Source organism: Martes martes (genome assembly GCF_963455335.1).
Source record: "Martes martes genome assembly, chromosome: 9".
Taxonomy (NCBI): domain Eukaryota; kingdom Metazoa; phylum Chordata; class Mammalia; order Carnivora; family Mustelidae; genus Martes; species Martes martes.
This window is the reverse complement of record NC_137896.1, coordinates 72,983,025-73,001,384: the sequence shown is the minus strand read 5'-3', so window position 1 is coordinate 73,001,384 and position 18,360 is coordinate 72,983,025. Positions and strand designations below refer to the sequence as shown.

General features: G+C 40.9%; 1 protein-coding gene across 2 annotated transcripts in view; it reads right to left on the bottom strand.

Moving 5' to 3' along the window:
* Positions 1-18,360, bottom strand: part of ACYP2 (acylphosphatase 2) — a 175,033-nt gene that overhangs the window by 35,916 nt on the left and 120,757 nt on the right. Inside the window, exon 4 of one of the 2 annotated variants that reach the window (XR_013967341.1) lies at positions 5,332-5,442. The exons of the other annotated variant lie outside the window; for it this stretch is intronic. The gene's annotated coding sequence lies outside the window, so the exon portion shown is untranslated. The remainder of the gene's footprint in view (positions 1-5,331; positions 5,443-18,360) is intronic. 2 annotated transcript variants of the gene reach the window in all.

Below are 18,360 nucleotides of genomic sequence, written 5' to 3'. Positions count from 1 at the left end.
AAAAACATCTACACTATGAATAAGTTATTACCAAAATTTAATTAACATGATGTTTACCCAGAGGAGATTCTGGGACAATAAAGCTAACACTATCACAAAGTGGTAAACAAAACAAAACCAAAACAAAATTCTGAAAGGAAAGACATTTGGACTGTATTAGCTGTTTCTCAGATTGCAACTAAATGCAGATATTTTGGGTAATAAAGGATAAGGAAGGAAGGTCTCTGGGTGGCTCAGATGGTTAAACAGCTGCCTTCCACTCGGGTCGTGATCCCGGAATCCTGGGATCGAGCCACATATCAGGCCCCATGTCGAGCCCCACATTGGGCTCCGGGCTCAGCGAGCAGTCTATTCTCCCTTACCCTCAGCCTCTCCCCCTCAAATGAATAAACAAAATCTTTTAAAAATAAATAAATAAAGGGTAAGAAAATAAAGGATAAGAAAAACACCACTGTTGGTCTTTACTGGGGCAGCTCTCACCTGCTGTTGTGGTTTGCATCGTTCTCCTTTATAACCATGTTAGGCAAGCTCTTCTTGGTTTATGTAATATTTTCTTTCCCTGCAAATACTGTGGCTCATTAAAAAACAGTTTGACTCATTATGGCTCTCCCTCTCTAAGCTTCCTTTTTTATAAAAACTCAGTTAAAAATTGTTTGACATGCTAAATAATTTTGAACAAAAAATGTTTTAATTTCCCCCAGATAGGTCTTTTAGTTTCAGGGAACAATAATTGTATTGTCTCACTATGATGTGGGTATTATGAAGCTCAGGAGACAAAGCCAGACACTTGTGCACGCTGCAAATTCCTGCTTTTATTCCAAAAATAACCTTTGCTAACTAGTGGCCGTGCAGGTCTTCCCTCCCTACCCTCCTTGGCTGGGGGTGGCGGAAGGAGCAGAAGGGTTGCTGGGATATCTGCTCAGAAGGTTTAGGACATGAAGGTATAGAACTGTTAACTAGTGACTTCAGTGAGATTTTAAGTTTAAAACCAGTGATTACAGGATGCCTGGGTGGCTCAGTCGGTTAAGCCACTGCCTTATGCTCAGGGCATGATCCCAGGGTCCTGGGATGGAGTCCTTGCTCGGTCGGGAGCTTGCTTCTCTCTCAGCCTCTGCCTGCCACTCTGCCTGCTTGTGCGCTCTCTCCCTCTGACAAATAAATAAGTAAATCTTAAAAAAACCAAAAAACCAAAAAAACCCTGTGATTACAAAATCCATTGGTTCTATGCCTCTCAGGGGCTGTGTATCTTTCTTTGGATTTGGGAGGCATAAAAAGAGACTATTAAATAATGCAGAAGTGATTCAGTTCTATCTTCTGAGGGTGCACTGAACACATTGCGTGTTTCGATTATAGATGGGAACTTAAGACATAGTAGTCCCTAGCCCATGCCCAAACAGAGAAGTTAAGGTATGTTCCCCTTAATTTGCCATTTATTCAAGATTGGGTTTAGACAGGCTTTAGTTTTGTTCAATATGAATAGTCAGGTTTTTTTGTATTGTCGCTGTCACAGCAGCACACAGATAGAAAGAGCCCAAAGAGCTTTATCAGAGAAAAGTCTACCTACCACAGCTCCCACCTTGATCCTTCCTAGGCTTCCAGCTTCCCAAAGCTCCATTCTTTGTTCTTTTCAGATGAAAACAAGCTGACCCTTACTAAGTAAGTATCTTCCTGTGAAAAGGCCAATGACCAATGCAGTCTTTATAAAAGACTCCACAGTTGAAACATGAAATATCTTAGGGGCTCCTTGTGTCCTAGCATTGCAAATGTCTTGTGAGAAAAGCGCTAAGACTGTTTTCTTTGACTGACTGATTAATCATTCATTCATCCGGCATCGATATTCACTGGATGCTTGTTATATGCAAAGCAATAGGAGTGATTTGAAATTGTGCAAGAACAGTCTCTGACTTTAAGAAATTTGCAGTCTTGAAGAAAGAAGTATGTAATGTGTATTTAGTAACAGAGTTGTTGTCCAGCCTGTCAAAACTGGACCATTTATCAGATTCTCTCGTTGGACAGATGAGGAAACCACAGAGAGGTGAGATGAACGGCCCGGATCGTATCATGGGTGTAGACATCACTGGGAGAATGGAGAAACCACCGGCTATCAAGGAAGTCATTTACTCCATCACCATTTCTATGATTTGGGACACATACTTAACCCACTGAGCTAAGCCAGACCTCAAAGAGCTGACGAGGATTGGAAGACTGATGAGAAAGGGAACACAGACTTCCTTCAGGATAGTTTCACACAGACTTACCGTGACCCAGAGACAGGAACTATAAAGTGTATGTACAAGACAAGGATGAAAGTGAGCTAATGCAGCTTCTCCATGCCTCCTGCCTTCCTCACAGACCCTTGGCTGAAGTTCACTGGTCACTGCAGCCCCCCAGGGAGTGATAAACCTGTCAGGTCACAAACGCCAGGCTGTGGGCCCAGAGACTACCACAGATGGGCCCTTGGGTGTTCCATTTCTTACTGCTTCTTCGGGCCTAGTGTGGGCCAGCCCTGGCCTATTCTACCTGCTCAACTTTACTTTCCTCGCTTATGGTATTTAATGATATACATACTCTGTAGGCTTATTCTAAGCCTTAGGCAAGACGGCCTCTGACAAGTGCCTAGCAGGGTGCCTCGCTCAGACAAGGTGCTTCATAGATGGCTTTCTCAGTTGAGGATATGAAAATAGGATACAAATTTCCTGACTCTCCAGCCTGAAGCTCTTTTCAGTATGCAAATAATGGCGGCTGCATTTAGTGGGTACTCACTTAGTGCCAATGGAATGTGATGTTTTAAAGGATTACTGTAGGTCTAGAAATCCAAGGAATCTGTTTAAGTTTATTAGCCTATATGCGTTTATTGAATTAGACTGACTTTATAATGAAGTTACTGTAACTAGGAGCTTTTTAAATGATGGTATGTACCAGCTCAATAATGTAATAAAAAGGGAAGAAATTCCATTCAAAATAGCAAAGTGACACAAACAGGAGGGAGGATAAACTTATATGACGCTGATCTACTTCCTAGGAAATCCTAAAACAGAACATGTTAATTATTAAAATAAGGGGTGTCTGGGTGGTTCAGTCAGTTAAGCCTCTGACTCTTGGTTTCAGCACAAGCCATGATCTCAGGGTTGTGGGACTGAGCCCTATATCCCTCCCGGCTTAGTAGGGAATCTGAGATTCTCTCCTTCTCCTTCTGCCCTTCCCTACCTTGTGCTCTCTCTCTCTCTAAAATAAGTAAATTAATCTTTAAAAAATAAATAAATATATGAATAAATAAGGCAGTGTGGAACAGAGAAATTAATTTACAAGTACCATAAAATTGGGAAAAATAATAATTATTTAATAATTGTCTAACTACACTTTAATACTTCTGAGGATAACTAACAAAACAAAACATGATTTTGATTGGCTTTCACACCACATACCAGCCTAAGCCCCCAGTAGATTAAAGAGTTAAATATTTGCTTTAACTCTTAGCAAAGCAAGGAGAAATAATCAAATATTTATGAAATTTTTAGAGGAATATATCTCCGAGAAGCTTATAGCAAGAACGGAAATCATAAAGGAAAAAAAATAATAAATGGCTTCAAAAAAACCAAGCAAGAAAATGACTGTAACATAAAAAACTAACAAAATTAAGGAGAACACTTGTATTCATTATAAAAAAAAAAAAAAGTTGGGGGGGGGCGCCTGGGTGGCTCAGTGGGTTAAAGCCGCTGCCTTCGGCTCGGGTCATGATCCCAGCGTCCTGGGATCGAGCCCCGCATCGAGCCCCGCATCGGGCTCTCTGCTCAGCAGGGAGTCTGCTTCCTCCCTTCTCTCTCTGCCTGCCTCTCTGCCTACTTGTGATCTGTCTGTCAAATAAATAAATAAAATCTTTAAAAAAAAAAAAAAAAAAAAAGTTGGTATATATAATATATAGAGAATTTATTCAAACCTTCAAAAATATTAAAACCCCAAGAGATAAATGGTCAAAGGATATAAACATACAATTCTCTTATGAAAAAATGTATGTGAATTATATAATAAAATATGTAACATATACTCAAATATATATTTGTATTATATAATATATAATATTAGAAGACTATTTACAACAGCAAAAACTGGAAACAAGCAAAATGCCCAATATAACTGTACTATATCAACTCAATAGGCTAGTATATATAGGTATTAGAATTATAAAAACCAGAACAAATTGTTCTTATTTAATAGTGGAGGAGAGCCCAGTAGTAATTCCACTTACTCTGCATATTGAAGAAGACAAAACTGAAAGTCACTATTGACATGGACTAGTGCAATCATGGATAATATTTTTTCTGTATATAAATCTGGGGAGGAAGGAGGAACCAAGCCATACCAGTAGTTGGACAGTACTAGTTGTTGAACATTACTGACTCTAACACCTAGGTTATTTTTCAGCACCTATGGTGTTTTATAATTTTTTTAAGATTTGATTTTATTTGAGAAAGAGTGCATGGGAGAGGGGATAGTGGAGAGGGAGAGGGAGAAGCAGACTCCCGCTAAGCCAGAAGCCTGACCTGGGGCTAAATCCCAGGCTCCTGGATGATGACCCGAGCTGAAGGCAGACGCCTAACCAACTGAGCCATCCAGACACCCTAACACCTACAGTATTTTAGATGAAAGTAAAAAGTTAGAAGAAAATAGGAATATCAGTGTCAAGTGGCAAGTTATTAGCTTTCCTAGAGGAAGGATCTTTCACTGTGCCAGCACCTTACAGAGACCACTCGTGTTTCCAAAAGGCTCAGAAGAATGCAAGGAACACACCTTGAGAAACAAGGGTTTGCGATTTTGCCACACCTTTGTGGAGCCTTGTTCTGAGCTGTTGGTATCCTGTCTTCCCTCTTCCTGATGATGCTTTATTTTTACCATAATATTTGTTTTAAAAGTTTGCCTGAATTTAAACAAATGTCTTCATCTTTTACATGTGAATTTATTTCTTACAACTCCTAATACATTTTGCTTTCTTTTTATGGTCCTTAGCCAAATTCCATATAAAAGACATAATTTAGATCAGGAGTTATTAACTAGAAATAACAGACATGGATTTGAATTCTGACTTGGTTGTGTGACTTTGAGCAAACTGCTTATTTTTAATCTTTGGAAACCTTCATTTATAAGATGGAAATAATACTCCATAGGATGGGTAATTATGAGATTTAAACTAAAGAAGATAATTCATGTAATGTATTTGGTGTGGTATCTACTTCTAACATTAGACTTTCAGGTAATGACATATGAATATGCCATTTGAAATTCTATTCTACTACAACTATTTCAACTACAAAGATAAAAAGGAAAACTTACAACCTTCAAATGGTCCTTCTGTTTCTTCCAATATGTTTAGTGGATCATTTTCCTTACAGAGAGTCATGGCTTAATGGAAAAGAGAATTTTCTATATTTTCTGTCCTGTCTTTGCCTTTTAAAAAAAAAAAATTTATTTGAGAGAGAGAGAGACAGCGTGTGTGTGCACGAGCATAAGTGGGAGGGGGAGAGGGTGAGGGACAAGCCAACTCCCCACTGATCGCTGATGGGGAGCCCAATGTGGGGCTGATACCAGCACCCTGAGATCATGTCCTGAGCCAAAGTCAGATGCCTAACCAACTGAGCCACCCAGGTACCCCCCCGTCTTTGCATTTTTAAAGATTTTATTTATTTGAGAGACAGATCACAAGTAGGCAGAGAGGCAGGCAGAGAGAGAGAGAGGGGGGAAGCAGACTCCCTGCTGAGCAGAGAGCCCGATGTGGGGCTCGATCCCAGGATCCTGGGATCACAACCTGAGCCGAAGGCAGAGGCTTTAACCCACTGAGCCACCCAGGCGCCCCCCGTCTTTGCATTTTTAAAGATGCTCTGATTTCTTCCTAAAATGGAATCATGTATAAATAAATAGATATACCAAGTTCCCTTAATTCCAACACCCAAATGAAAATTTTCATTTACTAAAACTGGAGAAAAGACGGAAGAAAATGCATCTGTTCGATCCTGGCTTTCTGACTCTAATAGTCCAAAAACCTCATTTCTCCAAGTGAAGGCTGTAGAACGATCAAAATCAAAATACACGACTATGTGATGGGGTTCATATTTAAACTTTCGAAAATAAAAATGAATCTCAGTTAAAAAGTTCAGGTAGGGAGAAAAGGGCATTTTAAATAAATTAAATGTTGTGGCTCAGGCTCAGAATACCTATGGCTGGCAGAAAATCAAGGCTTTGTGTCTTCCTCACTGTCAGTGACTAGTGTGGGTTTTCTGGATGTGTGTTTTTCAAATGCTCCTTGCAATCAGTAAATGTAATATGAGCATTCCTTGGACCTCATTTGAATTTATTTGAATTTCAACAGCTACCAACAGATGTGCTTAGAAGGAATGGGCCCCAATTCCCAAATAGCACAGTATTTCGAATCTATTTTAGACTCTGAAATGAGAGCCCATTCCAGGAAGACAGTACTGAACTCTTCTCCCAGCTATAGAAATACTTCCTCTTGTTGCCCCCGGACCTACACCAAGGGAAGCCACTTGAAAAGATGTTCTTTTGCCAGCAATCATTTACCACTATAACGCACAAATAGAAAAATACAATGTTGGCTCCTCTTCAGACAACCTATTCTCACATTGCCAGAACCAGGCAGATAAATAAAACCATAGAGTTCTTTTCATTCCCTTCTCATTTTCCAAAATGATCTTGTTATTTTTGTTACCTTGGTGAGCTCAAAAAAATGGGGCTCATCTACTAATGGTTAGGTTATATTAGTCTTTTTCAAGGTAAGTTACTTTAGCCAAGGTTCTAGGACTACCCCTTTCCCCCATTCCTTGGGACTTAACTCCATTCGTTTTCACACTCACCTAAACTGATGTCCTCTTCCTCCCACTCTTCCTACCCCACACGTGAGCATATACAAGCCCTTCTTACCGGAAATTTAGAAACCTCTAACCCCAATTCTTCTCTGCCTATTGCCCTATCTTATTTCTTCCTTCAACAACCAAGCTTCCGGAGCTAATAAATCCCCCCAGGTCAAGTGGAAACTCAGGACTTTGCTTTCAGACATAATAATAATGACTTTATTAGGTGGCTCTCTATGCCAGACAGTCTTACAGGCCTTAGAATTTTTTAATTAATTAATTGAGAGGGAAAGAGAGGTGGGGAGAGGGACAGGAGGAGTAGTAGGGAGAATCACAAGCAGATTCCACACCCAGCACAGAGCCAATAGGAAGCTTGATCTCACGATCTGATCACGATCTGAGCCAAAATTAAGTCAGGTGCTCAACCCCCTGAGCTACCCAGGGGCTTGATATTTTTTTCTTGATTACAAAAATGTATGAATAATTTATGTTTGTTATTAACAAATCAAACAACATAGAAACAGATAAAGACAGAATCAATGCCTCCCCTGCCTAAGCTCCGTATCTTATCTCATCGTCACAACAACCAGAAGAAAATTGAGGCAGAGAAAGGCTCAGAATATACCCTGCAGTGTTTAAGAGGAAGAGCTGTGCGGTCGGATTCCCTGGATTCCTATCTTGCCTTTGCCATTTACTATGTGTCCGTGAGCAAATTACTTATTAGTTCTGCACCTCGGTTTTTGTATCTGTGAAATGGGGCTAATAACAGTACCGAGTTCAGAGGGTTCAGTGAGGATGTAATGCACCAAAATGCAAAAATTTTGTTATTTCTAAAGGGAAAAAAAATGATCAGAAAGAGATTTAACAATGACAGCTGAGAAGAAAGCACCAGGCATTAGAACATTCTGTTCACCATTCTTTAACTAGTGTAGAGTCTAAAGGAGTCTTTAAAGCAGCGGGAAGAATTTGCTCAAAAAATATGCTCTTGCAATGATGACACTGTTGATGTAATTTGTTTTTTAAGATCACACTGTTTTTTTTTTAAAAGATCCCACAATATTTCCAATTTTCATAAATACATTTTGACTTGCTGTAGTATCAGTCATTATTGTTAGTCGTTCATTTTATCTCAATCAGGCTGGAATAATTATGTCTAACATTTAGATATTACAAACACATTTTCTATGTTATGTTTTATACTGTACTTTCCCATTTTTGTACTGGCTCTATAGACCCCTGGGCTGACCTTGGTCAACCCCTGCCATCTGGCTCTGCCACCCTGAAGCCAGTCTGCCAGGCCAGCCGTCGACACAGACCTTCAGCCTCTCACAGACCCATCAGGCACCATCATGAGTGTTTGCTCTCTCTGAGTGCTGTCTTACTAGAAAATGATTAAATCATAATTATTGACTTTCCCAGAGTAAATCATTGTCCACACTCTGGTAACTATTTATATACATTTCTAAGAGGCCATAGATGACTGCCGCTGTAAGGCTACTTGGTCAATCATGCAAAGCCTCTTTCTCACCATTCCCTCTGCAAACACAGTTTCATGGGCTTTCTAGGGGAAACTGAGGAAATGAACAAAGTGTGCATCTCTGTCTCTCCTCTACCCCCATTCTTTCCAGTCTTAAGCAAGTAATATAGTCTTGAGACCCTCAGCATTCTGCCCTGGGTGGGCTAGCCCAAGGAACCACAGCTGTACGTGCCAAATCACTAGACAAACACACTTGTTTAAAGAATTAAGTCAAGAGTGAGAGATCCCTTTCAAAACAGGGAAGCACTGCTCAGCAAAATTGGAAGAGCCCAAGGGAAAGAAGACTATACAGTTCACGGCCTCTCTTCATTCATCTTCTATTAAGTTTATCCGTTAAAATAGCATGCTTTCCCTGTTTCCCAGGGAACTCAAACACCTCACAATTCTACAGTATACAGAACGGTGGTCACACTGTACCTCTCCCGAAAAGCCATCCTTCCTTCTTTGTTTTTCTTCTTTTCTTCCTTCCCTTTTTCTTTCTCTTTCTATCCCTTCCCATTCCCTCTTCCTCTCCTGCCTCATCTCTGTCTCTGCCTCTGGTTGACTAGATGGTTCAGATATTTTGTATTATCTCTCTTTATCCTCCCTTTCTAAAGAAAAGATTATATATATATATATATATAGAGAGAGAGAGAGAGTGTGTGTGTGTGTGTGTGTGTGTGTGTGTGTGTGTATTGCCAGAACATCCTATTTTGTTCTTTTTATTCATTTCTAGTCCATCGTCTAGGACACAAGCAGAATGAAAGACTCCAAGAGAAAATTACATTTCACACTAAACAGTATTATCACCGCTCACTTTCCAATTAAAAAAAAAAGTAGACATACTTTAATTTCTATCAGCTATTCTATGTGTAACCTTCCTCTAGGCACTTAGAAAAAAAGAAAAATAGAAAAATACAGGATCTGTGACATTAACATGCAATTCTAAAGGTGTCTGCTTTCCCACTAACTGATTTCAGCCAAAGGTGGCATTGCTATGTAATTAACCTTGGCCCCAGATTACAGACCCAGCTTTAAATCTGTCATCAGTTTAGATCACCTAATGTCCTGCATTCATGCCACTCCCATTTCATTCCCCTCATTCTTAATGATTTTAGCTCCTGGCTCATTCTCACTGCTCTCTGGTCTTATTTTTCTGTGATTTCAAAATACACATCAGTGATCTGTCCCACCCTGGCCTCTTGGTTCATTGACCTTCTCCCCTGGAATGGCCTCACTCTCAATCTGCTTCATCCAAGCCCCACTTGGAAGGATGAGTACGATTCTGACCAATCCCGTGCAGTCCACTCCCAGACCACTATGGCATCCTTCTAGCTCACTCTGCTACTCGGCCTCAGTGACCTTCAATTCCCTGGGTCTTCCAGTGTATTGATCAGGCCACCGTTTCACTGCCCCTCATCCCTGTGTGTCCTCCACTCCTCCAGGCTTAAATTCTAAGATCGATTATTATTATCATTCTCTTGCCTTTCTTACTTCGGCTCTAAATCTAACTCTGCTTACTCATGCTGCGCCTGTACACTCAATGTGGCTGAAGAAAAATTCACAACCAGGCTGATGGGCCTTACTTCAAATTCATGACCCTGATGCTCTCTCCTGAGTCCCCTGCCTCTTGCCTCATCCTCACTCACTTAATAATCTTGCTTTCTACTTTACTGGGAACACTGAAACAACCAGAAGAGAATTTCACAGATTCCACCACTTCTACCCACTGACCAACATACACACCCTCATCCTTTGCCTTCCTGCTGGTTCCCATGGGTGAACTTGTCATACTCCCATAGACCGCCTCCTCCTCCACCTGGCAGATTCCATCTGCTCTTATCTATTCAAGGACCTCTATCCACTGGTTCTCCTTCCTCTCTCCTGCATCATTAATCTCTGCTCCCTACTAAATCATTGACATCAGCATGTACACATACTTCTTTTGGTCTCATTTTAAAAACATTTCCTTTGACCCACTTTCTCCATCAGCCATCATCCTACTTCTTTGAAGTGAACTCCTCAAGAGTTGTGTATTCTTGCTGCTTTCGCTCTCTCCCTTCCCATTTCCTCTTATACCCCTAATAGCTAAGCTGTCACCCTCCCACTCTTCCAAACCTGTTGTCAAGTGATGACCCTATTTCTTTATTTCCTTTTGGAGCAAATTCCTCAAAAGGATTGTCCATATTCACTGTCTCCAATTCCTTTCCCCTCATTCCTTTTAAAACCTATTCCAACCACCACTACTCCACTGAAAGTGCTCTGAGTTACCAGTAACTTTTTGTCGTAAAATCCACTGATCAATGCTCAGAGTTCATTTTACTTGACCTGACAGCACCACATCACACAGTTCAACACTCTCCTTTACACATCTGGCTGCCAGCACATTGCACACTCTATTTCCTCCTACCTCACTGATCTCTCCTTAGTCGTCGTCTTCTCCTTGACCTTGTAATTTTGGAGGCCCCAGGGCTTAGTCTATCAGTATTCACACCCTTGGTGATTTCACCTAGCTCTAAGGCTTTGAATACCATGTATACTGATTATTCCCAAATATGTATTCCTGTCCCAGACCTTTTCTGAGCTCCAAATTCCTAATGCTCACTATCTCAACTCTGTTGTCCAAGAGTGATTTTAAATTTAACTCATCCAAAAGCAAACTTCTGATTCTCCTGTGGAGATCTGCTCCATCACGACCGTCCCCTTCTTTGTTTCTGGCCACTCCATCTTACCAGCTACTGAGGTCAAAGTCCGTGGAGTCACCCTTGACTTCTTTCTTTTATTTCTCCATTCAGTTCACCATGAAACCATGCTGGCTATAACATCATACTACATCCACCATCCACCTCCATCGCTACCACTTCAGCTGAGAAATTTCTTTCGTCTGGTTTACTTCGATGGCCTTCTACAAGATCTCCCTACATCTACTACTGCCCCCATCCAGTCTATTCCTCATGCCAGAGCCACAGCGATCCATGCAAAACCTACATCAAATTCTGAGTTGTCCCTTCAAAATCCTGAAATGGCTTTCCATATCACTATGAGCAGAAGCCAGACATCTTACAATATCATATTAGACACTACTTGATCTGGCCTCTCTCATTCAGTCTGCTCCAGTCACACTGATCTTGTTATTCCTCGAACACCCTAGGCATGCTCCTGTCTTAGGGTCTCCGCTTAGCTCTTCTCTCTTCCTAGAATGTTCTTCTGTAGAATACCCACTAGCTAAGTCTCTCATCTTTGAAACTGTGCCAAAATTTTACCTTTTCAATGAGGCTTCCTCTGACCACCTTATTTAAAACTACTGCTCCCCACTCCCAACCCCAAGAATCCTCAACCCCTTATTCAACTCTTACTGTTTCTTTTCCTTACCACTCATCACTTTCTAGTATGATTGACTATTCACTTGTTACTCATTGTCTTTCTCTGTTACAAATTTCAAGAGGGAAGAAATCTTTGTTCTATTTACTGATATATCCTAAGGGCCTAGAAGAGTGCCAGGTATACCACAGGCACACAATAAATATTTAATGTTTAGTAGGTTATGCATTCCTTAAATGTATGGTAGTATTTGCCTCAAGACCATTTCAGCCTCATGCTGTTTCTGTGGTAAGATTCTTTTCACACCCTTGATTTAACTTATTTATTGCTCTATGTCTATTTAGGTTTTCTACTGCATTTCAGTGTTAATAAGTTACACATGCCATGAATATATTTCATCCAGGTTTGAAAATGCACTGGCATAAACCTGTCCAACATGCTTTCTGATATTTCTTTAGATCACTGCTGTGACTACATTTTTCATCCCAAATACTGTTTATCTCTCTCTCTCCTTTTATTGTTAATCTTTAGTTGATACTCTGTTGTCATTCACCTTTCTTCTCTTACGTTCATTACCTTTCCTCTACTTTCTTTGGCCTAACTCTGCTGATCTTTTGCCCATTACTCAAGTTATACTCTTTGAGGAGTGATACAGTGCTCAAGGGTACTTCTAGTTTCCTTCTTCCAGGCTCAGGAGATAACACTTACCTGACCTTCTGAACTAGGCAAGGCCATCTGACTGGCTCTGGCCAGTGACATATGCCACTTTTGATGCGAATATTTAATACACGGGGAAGTGACAGTCTTTTCAATAAACAGTGTCTAGTCAATTCAATATTCATATGGAAAAAACACATCTTGATTCCTATCACACCATTCACAAAAGCCAATTTCAGATCGGTTGTGATATAAAAGTGAAAGATCTTGGAGAGGGAAGATTTCTTTAGCAGCACAAAAAGCACTAATCTAAGGGGGAAAATGATAAATTGGACTACATTACAATTTACAACTTTTGTTCATCCAAAGATATCATTAATATAGAGAAAAGCAACTCAGAAAGGGAGAAGATATTTACAAGACACTTTTCTGAAAACAGATTTGTATCTAGCACATATAAAAGATTCCTACTAAAAATATGAAAAATACAGAATACTCAATAGAAAAATGGGGAGAAGACTCAGATACTTCATAAAGAGGGGATATCAGAATGGCCCCAAACCACATGAAAAGGTTCTCATTTTGTTACACAGTAGGTAAATGCAACTTAAGACCGCCGTGTGATCCCATCACACACCCACTAGCGACACAGAAATAAAAAGGATGACAGAGGTTATGGAAATGGACTGTCATGAGACTGACCCATGGAGGGCCTGGAAGCAGCCTCTGGGCCATTGATAGCTGCCTGACCAAAAAAGGCTTTCAGTGTGAAGAGCCACATGCCCCTGGTGGAACAAGGGCTTAGAAATCTAGGGCATGGGGAAGCTGGGGTCTGAAGTAATGACTGGGGCAAAGGCCAAGGAAACAAAGACTGAAGGGTGTGCCGTCTTCCCCGGAGCAGTGGACGAGGAGGAGGGGGCTGAAGTGGTTGAGTGAACCAGAAGTGGTGGAGAAAAATAAGGTGGTAAGTGAAGTGAAGGTCAAGGCAGGTCCCTGGTCCCTGAACATGGATGCCCACACAAGCTCCCTGGAGGCCATCATCCAACTGGAAGTACAGACTGAATGCTCAGGCTGACAGAGCCGCACTCCAGTTACAGTGCAAGCGTGGTCAGCTACATCAACACTTCCTAGAGTGTAGAGCGGAGGAACTGCATCACTCAGAATACCCCCGGCTTCTGGGTCAGTGCCTTTTGGAATCAGCAACAGCTGTCTACCCTGCTTAGAGGCCCAGAAGCGGACGTGTTAAGATATAGAGCCAATTTGGGGACACCTTAGGATGGGCTGCAAGTTCAAGTTCCCTCAAATAAATAAACTGACTGTCAAGGAATAGGTTAGATCGTCCAGCCAAGTGGAATCTCTTGCCACTCCAATCATATGGCACCCAGGCCATGAACTCCAGTCCTTCATTCACAGGAATCAAGACATCACCTGCAGCTTCTTCACCTGGTTTTCAGATCACATCCTTCCAGAGCCTGACACAATTGCCGAGATTATCAAAGAGGACCTCTTCGACCAAATTCACTTGAATAGTACCTATTGCATGAAGGGGCCCGTAGAGTTACATTCTGCCAGATAAGGAAGCTGATGGACATCCCTTTGGGTTCCAATCTTGTTAACAGCTGCCCTTGGAGATACTCACATGCAAGATCCCCTACCACTTCCTGCTGGACCTGTGCCCATTACTCTTTGCTGACCTTTCTGCACCTTCCTTCCTTTGAACACTCACTCTCTTAGCTGTAGGACTGAGACCTTCGTGGCTCTTCTGCATTAATGGTTCACACTCTAAGCCAAACAAATGATGCTATAAGTTGCACTGCCTTTATCTACACTGCTTGCACCCTGTTTGTTCCCAGGGCCTCTAGTCTGGTTACTACCACCTGGGTTTCTAGCTATGTTTAGGAGCCTGTTTGTTTGTTTGCTTGCTTTTAATGTATTTTTTTAATTTAAATTCAGTTAACTAACACGTATTATTAGTTTCAGAGGTAGAGGTCAGTGATTCATTAGTCTTATATAACACCTAGTGCTCATGACATCTCGTGCCCTCAGGAACCTGTTTGACTCACTCTGCTCATCACTGTGGACAACTGCTGGGCATTAATCAAGCCCAGGGAGAACGGCAGTGTGACACTTGGTCTATGTGACATATGCAACTCCACTGATCTTCCTGCCCTTCCAGTCACTGAGTGCTGCCTGCAACTGGCAATACACCCCCACCTTTGACTGCTGCCTGATGGATATACATTTTCCAGACCACTGTCAGCTCCACTTCCTGGTTTTTGATCAACAATGATCTCCGTAAATGCTGGCAGACACAGGCTCCCTTCCAGCCCATAAAAGGCATTCCTATTCCTCCCCTCAAAGACCTTAATTCCACACCACCATGACCACCATTCAGGTACTACTGGCTGTCAGGCTGTAGCTGAGGGGACAAGTTAGACCCGATTCACATGGCAAGGATGACGGTAATGTCCCTGATGAGAAAGTAACAGGCTTTCTCAGCCTCTCCCAGTGAATTCATACAAAATGTAGGGACTTTGATTTGCCTCCTTTCTTCGTCCTCAACATGACCAAGTGTCAGAGGTTCCAGGGTGGTGTACACCTTCTCTTCTCTTTCTCCTCTTCATCTCCTTCTGGTTCTCATCCCTCTTTCATATCTCTTCTACCTCTTTTTGAAAGTGGTAGCCCCTCTCCCCCTCACCAAAAAAAAAAATAAAGAAAGAAAAAAAAGTGGTAGCCCGGACACGTCTGCAGAAGCAGGCTCTTTAGTTTAATCTAACTCCCTTTTCCTCTCCACAGGCAGAGCGGGTGTCCTGTCAAGGAAACTTCCAGAGCTCTTATTGCCCCTCTGTGGTCTTCCCGCCCTTCCCTCCCTTAGCAGTGCCTATAGGGCTCAAAGGAAAACCGCTGCACAGGGAAGGAAAGGTGTTTCCAGTTCAGAATGGATGAAAGGAACCAAAGAGATTGTGGTTGGTGCCCTAAGCAAGGTGAACTGAACAAAAGGCCAGATGCAGAAATGAGCAGTGACATGCAGGGCCCAGAATTAAGACTGGCTCAACTGCGAGCCTGCGAGGAAGGCAGACTCACTCTGCGAGTCGTGATGGGAGGAGGAATACTTTCCCCAGGACTGGCCTGGGAGAACTGCTGTGGCTAAAGAATTCACTCTGTTGTCCCGCAAAGGGTTCTCTAAAGAAAAACAGTGCCATGTTGGCTGTTTTCTCTCTTGTTTCCATGTGATCTTATTCACGTGGAAGATCAATACAATACTACTGTGCCCTTAATTTCACTCGTGTTTAGTAAAATCCTATTACTTTCTCTGCTTCTGTTTACTGGGAAGATTTGGCAGAAATAGAATCTGTTTTATTTTCAACTGGGAACACATTTGGAAGAATATCCGTCTCTTTCCCGTATACCATAGAGAATTCTGTGAATATTCATAAGTTTTCACCTTGTTTCTGTTAAAACTGTCTTTAGAAATGCAATTTGAATAACGTGGTTTTGTCAGAAGCTGAAGACTTCAGAAATTGTTGTCTTCATGGAAAAATTCCCTAACAAAAAATTGTGGCTCTGATTGTCTTGACAATTTACCCTGGTAACAACTTAGTCATTGATGTCTCTCTTTTTTCTAAATAGCAAAATGACTTGTGAGATTGCTCTGTAAAACTGGAAGGGTACCATTGGCATATTTATCTTTATTTACACACAGTATGGCAAAATCAAAGCATGTCAGCCTGAAAAAACAGTGAAACTAAAAAGATGGAAAATAACAAGGGTGGAAAAGTACACAGAGAAACCAGAATGGTAGAAGAGTAGCCTGATACGAATACTTCAGACAACTGTTTGGCAGTCTCTATGCACACCCCCTGATCCAGCTCTGGGAATATTCCCAACAGAAATGCATATATGTATTCACAAAGACATGCATAGATGTGTTTATAACAGCACAATTCTACTAGCTAACACTGGGAACTGCCGCAATGTATTCACCACTGGTTGAAAAAAATAAACAAGCTTTAAATATTCACACCACGGAATACTGTGAGAAATAAAGATCTATGCCAACATGTAATAGTATGAATGAAATTCACAAACATGATGTTGGACAGAAGCCAAACTCAAGAGTATATGCTATATAATTCCATTTAGATATGAAGTTTAAGAACAGGTATACTTGATCTATGGTGGCAGAAGTCCAAACAGTCATGACTACCAAGAACAGTGAAGATTCTAGTATCTGACTCCCTACTTGCGAACTTAGCAGGGTAGCCTACCTAGTTAGAGGATGCTGAGTCAGAGCAAAAGGCCAGTGTCAGTACTCCTACCAGTCTCTTGAGCCCTAATTCTTATTCTGCAGCATGAAGAAAGCCATGTGACACCTGCCCAGGAAATGGGCTGTGTTAGAGGAGAGGAACCCTGGGCTTAAGGAAAGTGAATCCTTTATAATGGGAATTAAGGTGTCTGCCCTTGGCTTTGAAGGCAGACATTATCTTAATTATACTGAACAGCAAGTAAACCTGTACTTTGCTCCATAGGAGACACAAGCTCTACTTTTTCAAGGCTGTAAGCAAACTGCCCTTTGCTCTGGAGGGAAACAACCATTTTTGTCTTCCAAGGCTATTCACAGATATCCTTGAAAAGATACTCTGAACAAAGGCAATTAGTGTTTCTGCTTCCTGGAGTGCAGAAACATCAGAAACCCATGATAATGATCTCCCAACAGTTTTGGGGGGTGGATACCTATTGACTGGAAGGGACTATAATGGGTGGATTCTAAAAGGACTAGGGGTATTCTGTGTCTTGATCTGGGTCCTGGATACCTGGGTGTATTCAATTTGTGAAACTTCACTGAGTTGTACACCTGAGAAACATACTTTTCTATATGTATATTATCCTTTAATGAAATATATTTGAGAAAATGAAAAAAAAAAAAAAGGAAATCCAAAGTAAACTAAGAAAAATAAAACAAACCAAAAACAACAACAACAAAATCTCATCATTTTTCTGGAACCTCCATGCTAGAAAATGGCTGGCCAATTCAAAAGTGTGTCTCAGATCTTTCTGGCTAGGCAATGATTCCATAGATGAGAATTCTAATGGGGTCATTTACTGTGCCACAGTCAAATGACTGAAATCCATTTTCTAAGAATAAAAGTACTCAATTATCTAGGTATGGGCCATCAACTTTTACTATTTTTACTGTGCCTGCTCCTTTAGTCAACTGACCTTTATCAGAGTTTTTCAGTCATAAACAGTTCATTAATCATGGCTTTTGATAGTTCATTTCTTTTTCCGTCACGTTAAGTGTACTCTTTAATTCTCATCACATATTTCACCCACCTCCCCTCTGGTAACCATCAGTTTGTTCTCCATAGTTAAGAGTCTGTTTCTTGGTTTGTCTTTTTTTTTCCCTTTGCCTGTTGGTTTTGTTTCTTAAATTCCACCTATGAGTGAAATCATATGTTATTTGTCTTTCTCTGATTTATTTCACTTAGCATTATGCTCTGTTCCATTCATGTCATTGTAAATGATAAAATCCATTCTTTTTTATGGCTGAATAATATTTCATTATACACACACACACCACATCTTCTTTATCCATTCATCAGTTGATGGACACTTGGGCTATTATAATTTGGTTATTGTAAATAATGCTGTAATAAACATACGGGTGCATGTGTATTCCCTTTGAATTCATGTTTTTGGATTTTGGGGTAAAAACCCAGCAGTCCAATTACTGGATCATAGGATAGTTCTGTTTTAATTTTTTAAGGAAAATTCCATACTGTTTTCCACAGTGGCCATACTAATTTACATTCTCACCAATAGTGCAAGAGGATTCCTTTTTCTCCATATCCTCATCAATCCTCCTTGTTCCTTGTTTTTTATTTTATTTCAGTCATTCTGACAGTTCTGAGGCGATATCATGTTGTAGTTTTGATTTGTATTTCCCTAATGATGGGTGATGTTGAACATCTTTTCTTGTGTCTGTTGGCTAACTGGATGTCTTCT